The sequence below is a fragment of the Cenococcum geophilum genome, assembly GCF_001692895.1.
Source record: "Cenococcum geophilum 1.58 unplaced genomic scaffold K441scaffold_25, whole genome shotgun sequence".
Taxonomy (NCBI): Eukaryota; Fungi; Ascomycota; class Dothideomycetes; order Gloniales; family Gloniaceae; genus Cenococcum; species Cenococcum geophilum.
Genome location: NW_027137583.1, coordinates 220236 through 226410, shown reverse-complemented (window position 1 = coordinate 226410; position 6175 = coordinate 220236).

Here is a 6175-nt window from a genome sequence, read left to right as displayed (position 1 = left end):
CGCTACCAGATTACTTCTTAGAATCTTAATAATAATCTATATATTGCTACTTACTGGCTACATCGCCGCTTTAATCTGTTCAGGAAGCACGTGCTTATAGGCCTATTTAATAGCACTAACTTTTGGTCCTAATATAAGTGGTAGGTATAAGGTAGTGGCTATATATATAGCTTCTTATGGAGTTCAACAGCCCTAAAGCTAGATCCGTCAGCTATTAAATTAAGGGCGGCTTTTGCTAAGTACTGGGCTACTTTTATATCTATAATCAATCCTAATTAATCTAGGCCTCCCGATCTCCGATATCCTTCTACTCTTAGCTATAAAGAACAGCTTAATACCAGTGAGCTTCTTACTACCTACCTTAATCGATTTTAACGGCACCGCAATTGCACTAAATCTTACTGCTTAAGATTAAAGAAAGGCTCCACTAGAGCAAAGGAATGCCGCTTCTATTTTCTATAGTCTCTCCGCAATAAGGCCGCTATATTAAAGGATTAAAATCCACATTACTAGACGTTCTGTCCGCAGCGTAATAATAAGCTTCTTAATAGTTATAATGCAGCTATAATATTAGCGTAGATAGCGAATATTAATACGTCACCTACTACAAGCGTATTAGTAATAGTTAACTATATAGGCAAGTATTGCAGTAAGGAAGAGAAGAAGTCGACTTCCTACCAGGAGTTACTCTAATTAGTATAGCCGCACGCTAATAGCCTTTATACCTTTAATTTAGTTATAGCCAGGTTTATAAATAAACTTATTACTAAACGTAATTGGTTAGCGCAGAAGGTATACTATCTACTTCTTAATATTCCCCTTTATAAAGGCTCTAGGAATATAGTAACTTTAGACTACTACTAAGAGGACGATTAAAGCGCTATATATAAGCTTAATAATGGGCAACTAAGAGGGTATGGACTGTCCGACTATAAGAAATATAAGCGCCGCCTAGATAGGGTAGAGGATGTTACTTTCCTTAATTTTCTACTCTATTTTAATTACTCTACTTATAAGCGTTAGCTAAGAGCAAGGCCTTAAGTTATATTGTACTTTCCGCGATATAACGGCGATCGTTCCTATCCGTAATATCCTAAGTTCTACTATATAAAGCTTATTCTTCATCACCCGTAGAGGGAGTATAAGGAAATAGCTACTTATACTAATAAATTCGGGGCCCCTAATTATATGGCTTCCTATTAGGCTTATATTAACTCTTATTAGCACCCGCCCAACTACTTCTATAATCGGAAACTAGAGAAAGGTTATAAAACTGCTAATAATATTAATAAGTTTAAGGGCGATTTTGTAGACGACTCGGAGCTATACTAGTCCTTTAAGGCCCTGCATACCCGCGTTTAAAATACCAATAGAGTTAAAATTAAGGATTTTAACAGGCTTAGTAATAGGAAGCTTAATTATAACTATAACTAGAGTACACATTAGGGTATATACCCGCAGCTTAATAAGAGGACTTATTGGCAGGAAGCACGGCTACAGCCTCTACTGTAGAGCCGCCTATCTTAAACAGCAACTCCGTCCTCCTTATAACCAGGTTAGTATTATATCTATAATATTGTAGTTAATTACTATAGGCAGATCTAAGCGGGCCTTAGCCCCCCCCTACTGCGGATTAACGTTAATAGAGAGGCAGGAACCGGCAAATCGCATCTTATTGCTGTCCTCTCTACTACGCTCTATAATATAGCAAGGGCTAATAGCAAGCCATCGCTATTAGCTCGAGCTGCCCCTACTAGGGTAGCTGCCTTTAGTATTAACGGCAGAACTATATACGATCTATTAAGGTTACCGGTAAATCGTCCATTTAAGAAATTGCCTACTACTAGTCTTACGCCTCTATAACAAGCTTTTAAGGATATTTACTATCTTATTCTTAATAAGAAATCTATAATTAGGCAAGTACATCTAGCCTAAATTAATTACCGCCTCCGTTAGATTTACCCTACGCGTAACGACGACTACTTTAAAGGCTTAAACATCTTACTAGTAGGCGATTTCCATTAGCTTCCCCCTATAGGTCAGGCGGCCTTATATAGCAATCTACCCGCTAGGCCGTTAGAGCTTACTAGCTATAGAAAGGGAGCCTATAAGGCGATTAACCGAACAGCTATCCTAGATTAAGTTATACGGTAGGGCGGTAATAACGCTAAAAGCTCTGTATTTAGGACCGCCCTTATAGAGCTACGTAGTAATTCTATAAGTAATTCGACCTAGAAGCTTCTTTTAACTAGGTATAAGTAGGGCCTATCCACCAATAAGGTTGCGGGCTTTAATAACGCAATTNAGCTATATAGCATACGCNCTGCTATAGGTAAGTATAANNCNATTNNGCTTCGCAACCTTTTACAGCNAGTAGTGGCTATTAAGTTAGTTAACACTGGTGTAGGTATACGGAAAGTTACTCCTAATTAGTGCGATACTATAGAGAATCTAGCCCTATATATTGGCGCGAAAGTAATACTAATATAAAATATCTAGGTTAAACTAGGCTTAGTAAACGGTACTACTAGTATAGTTAAAGATATTATATAGAAGGGACACGTGGATATTAAAAAGGATCAGCCTTAGTCACTACTAATTATAGTAGATAGGTATAACGGACCTGCCCTATTTACGCGGCAGGATAGTAAGAAAGTCATCCCTATATTTTCCGTGCTTCGTAAATAGGAGGGTATAAAAGGCTCTTACTTACGGCGTTAATTTTTAATTACTCTAGCTTTTACTCTTACCGTACATAAAATCTAGGGCCTAATACTTAACCAGGTAGTTTTAGATATTAAGGAAAAGAATAAGACAGCCGGGCTAACCTATATAGCAATCTCACGAGTTAAGAAGCTTTTAGGGCTTATATTTAAACGTAGGTTCAATATAGAACGATTTTAGTCATCTATAAGTAAGACTAAAGAGGCATAATAAGAAGATTTTGCATAGAAGCAGCAGCAACTACTTATAAACGACTTTTCCTAATTAGGAAATCATATACTAGCTTGGAGGTAAGCAGAGAATACGGCATTTATTTTAGTTTCCTAACTTTTAAACAGCTTAACCGCAAAATCCAATTTTCTAAATTTTAACCCCCCTATTTATCTTACCTTCTTACTGCTTCTAGAGCTATTAGATATATATACAATGGTATATAGGGAGAATTAGCAGTATTGCCGGATTAATATTGCTGCTATCTATAGCGTTAATCAATTTTTAGAATTTTTCAAATTTTTTTTAAAGGGCGGAAATGTTGCTTATATAAGAAGTCACGTGACCTCTAAGAATACATGCTACTTAGGACCGTATATTAGCAGCTATAACTTCTCTACACTATAGTTAAGATTTTATATATACTGTACCTAGAGCTGCTTAAAATAACTATTACCTATAGATCTGCCGATTTACAAATTAAAAATTAGACATGGTTAGAGCTGTTAGTAGGGGTTATTAATCGCGCTCCTTATAACAAAATCCGACTAACGAACGAACTAATAAATTAAATTAAAAGTTTGGAACGTCCAAATAAGGTTCTACTAAGACGCTAGCTAGACCCTAACCTAGACCCTTCCTAACCTATTAAATTCTAAAAATAACAACCTCTACCGAATTAAAAATTAACCTTATCCTTAATAAGCCATCTAATTGGATTTAATAGTTCTTTATTATCTAAGACACAGCTAAAACTAATAAGGTATAGCAGTATATCAACCCATCTAAAAAGAAAGACGATCTTCTAAAGCTAGAACTACTAAGTCGGCCCACACCAAGGGACATACTACCCACGGCTACATCGATAGCAAAGCTAGACCCAAATCAGCTCACTGCCTACAACTAGCTCTACGCTAAATATAAGGACGATTTACGCGTACACTAGAAGCAAAAATAGGCTATAAACGATATTAACAACTACATCGTTCGCACCACATTAGTAGCCTACCTTTTACTTATCGACAGCCTTAGTAGTCGGTTACATTAAATATTTAAGGCGTCTCTACTACTATAGTAGCCACTATAGTAACAGAGACACCCCATATTTTAGTAAGCAATTAAGCCCATCTTATATAAGAATCCCGTGCTATTAGTACTTACCAAATCACGTACTTATAGGGCCTCCTCCCGTCTATAAATACTCCCTTCTCTATACCTTCCTCTCCTCTTTTCTTCTTCCTTATAAGAGCTAGAGGTGCTCCAATACTCCTTAATCTCCACTAAGGGATCTATTGGTTGACATGGCAATATAGACAGTATTTAACAAGGAGATAGGCGAGAGAGAAGACAGGAAGGACGGAGGAGCCTCTAGTAGGTATCAGCCAAGCAACGTTAACGTCTATATTATAGCTGCCTAATCTCCCATTCGTAGGCCTCCTCCTGTCTATAAATACTCCCTCCTCTACACCTTCCTCTCTTCTTTTCTTCTTCCTTACAAGAGCTAAAGGTGCTCCAATACCCCTCCCTAGTCCCCACTAAGAGATCTATTAGTCGATATAGCGATATAGACAGCATCTAACAAGGAGACGAGTAAGAGAGAAGATAGGAAGGACGGAGGGGCGCCTAGTAGGTGTTAGTCGAGCAACGTTAATGTCTATATTATAGCTGCCTAATCTCCCGTTTATAGGCCTCCTCCTATCTATAAATACTCCCTCCTCTACACCTTCCTCTCTTCTTCTTTCTTCTTCCTTATAAGAGCTAGAGGTGCTCCAATACCCCTCCCCAGTCCCCACTAAGGGATTTATTGGTCGACGTGGCGATATAGATAGCATCTAACAAGGAGACGGGCGAGAGAGGAGACAGGAAGGACGGAGGGGCGTCTGGTAGGTATCAGTTAAGCAACGTCAATATCTATATTATGGCTGCCTAATCTCCCGTTTACAGGCCTCCTCCCGTTTATAAATACTCCCTCCTCTATACCTTCCTCTCTTCTTCTTTCTTCTTCCTTATAAGAGCTAGAGGCGCTCCAATACCCCTCCCCAGTCTCTACTAAGGGATTTATTGGTTAATATAGCGATATAGACAGCATTGGACGAGGAGACGGGTAATAGAGGAGACAGGAAGGACGGAGGAACCTCCGGTAGGTGTCAGTCGAGCAACATCAACGGCGGTTTTCGTCACCCAAAAATTGCGTCACGTAACGACATTTAGGAACGCAAATATATACCAAATTAAGCAAAAGCTCTATATAGGGGGGTCCCAGGGGGTCTCCCCCTGGAAAACCTTATCTCTATATATATTAATTAAAGTCTATATAATAAAGCTCTAAAATTGATTGGCTTATTACTTATAAACTCGGGTTAAAATTTACGTTGGGGGATTAACGTTCTATATATAACCCTAGGGTTAAAGGGGTCCTATAAATAGAGAATATTATATTAGTAATAAGCTTACTTAAAACCAAAGGTATAGAGTCTATCCTATTAGGAGACATAAACCTCTACCACCCGTAGTAAGGGGGTATCTACGTCGCTACTAAACGATAGGTAGAGTGCCTACTAAAAGCTATAGATACCTAGGGCCTTAAGCTAGCTACTCCCCCTAGAGCAATTATATGGTAATAAGGACCCGCTAGAAGTACAATTAACCTTATATTTATAGACGAAGGCCTATACTAGAGACTTAAAAGGTATAACCCTAAAGAAGAATAGGCACTTACCTTAGACCATATCCCTATCCAGATACAGCTAGATTTGGATATTAAGGCGCAACTAAATAGCAAAAGATACGTAATAAGGATGCTTAAGGTAGATAGTTTCCTTAATATAGTTAAACAATAACTTTAAAACCTAGAAGAAATCTACCTAATACTAAACAAGCAAGGCTTACTAGCCACCCCTAAGGAAATCGACTAAAGACTAGAAAGGATCTAGGTAGTAATTAAAAATGGGCTAAAAGAGCACTGCCCGGTCTTAAGACCGGGCCCCTATATATAATACGTATGGTCTGTATAATACGCGGTTTTTATAGCTAGCTAATAATAAGTAAGAAGGAAATACTTAAGCAGCTATAACCCTAAAGATAAGAGACGATATAAAGATATAAGAAACTAGTTAAAGAATACCCTAAAAAAAGAAGTAAGGAATAACTAGAGACAATTTATAAATAAGCACACTTTTAACCCGAGCCTCCCCTATAATAAGGGCCTATAGGCTATAGCAAAATAAGTAAAAAAAAAAGG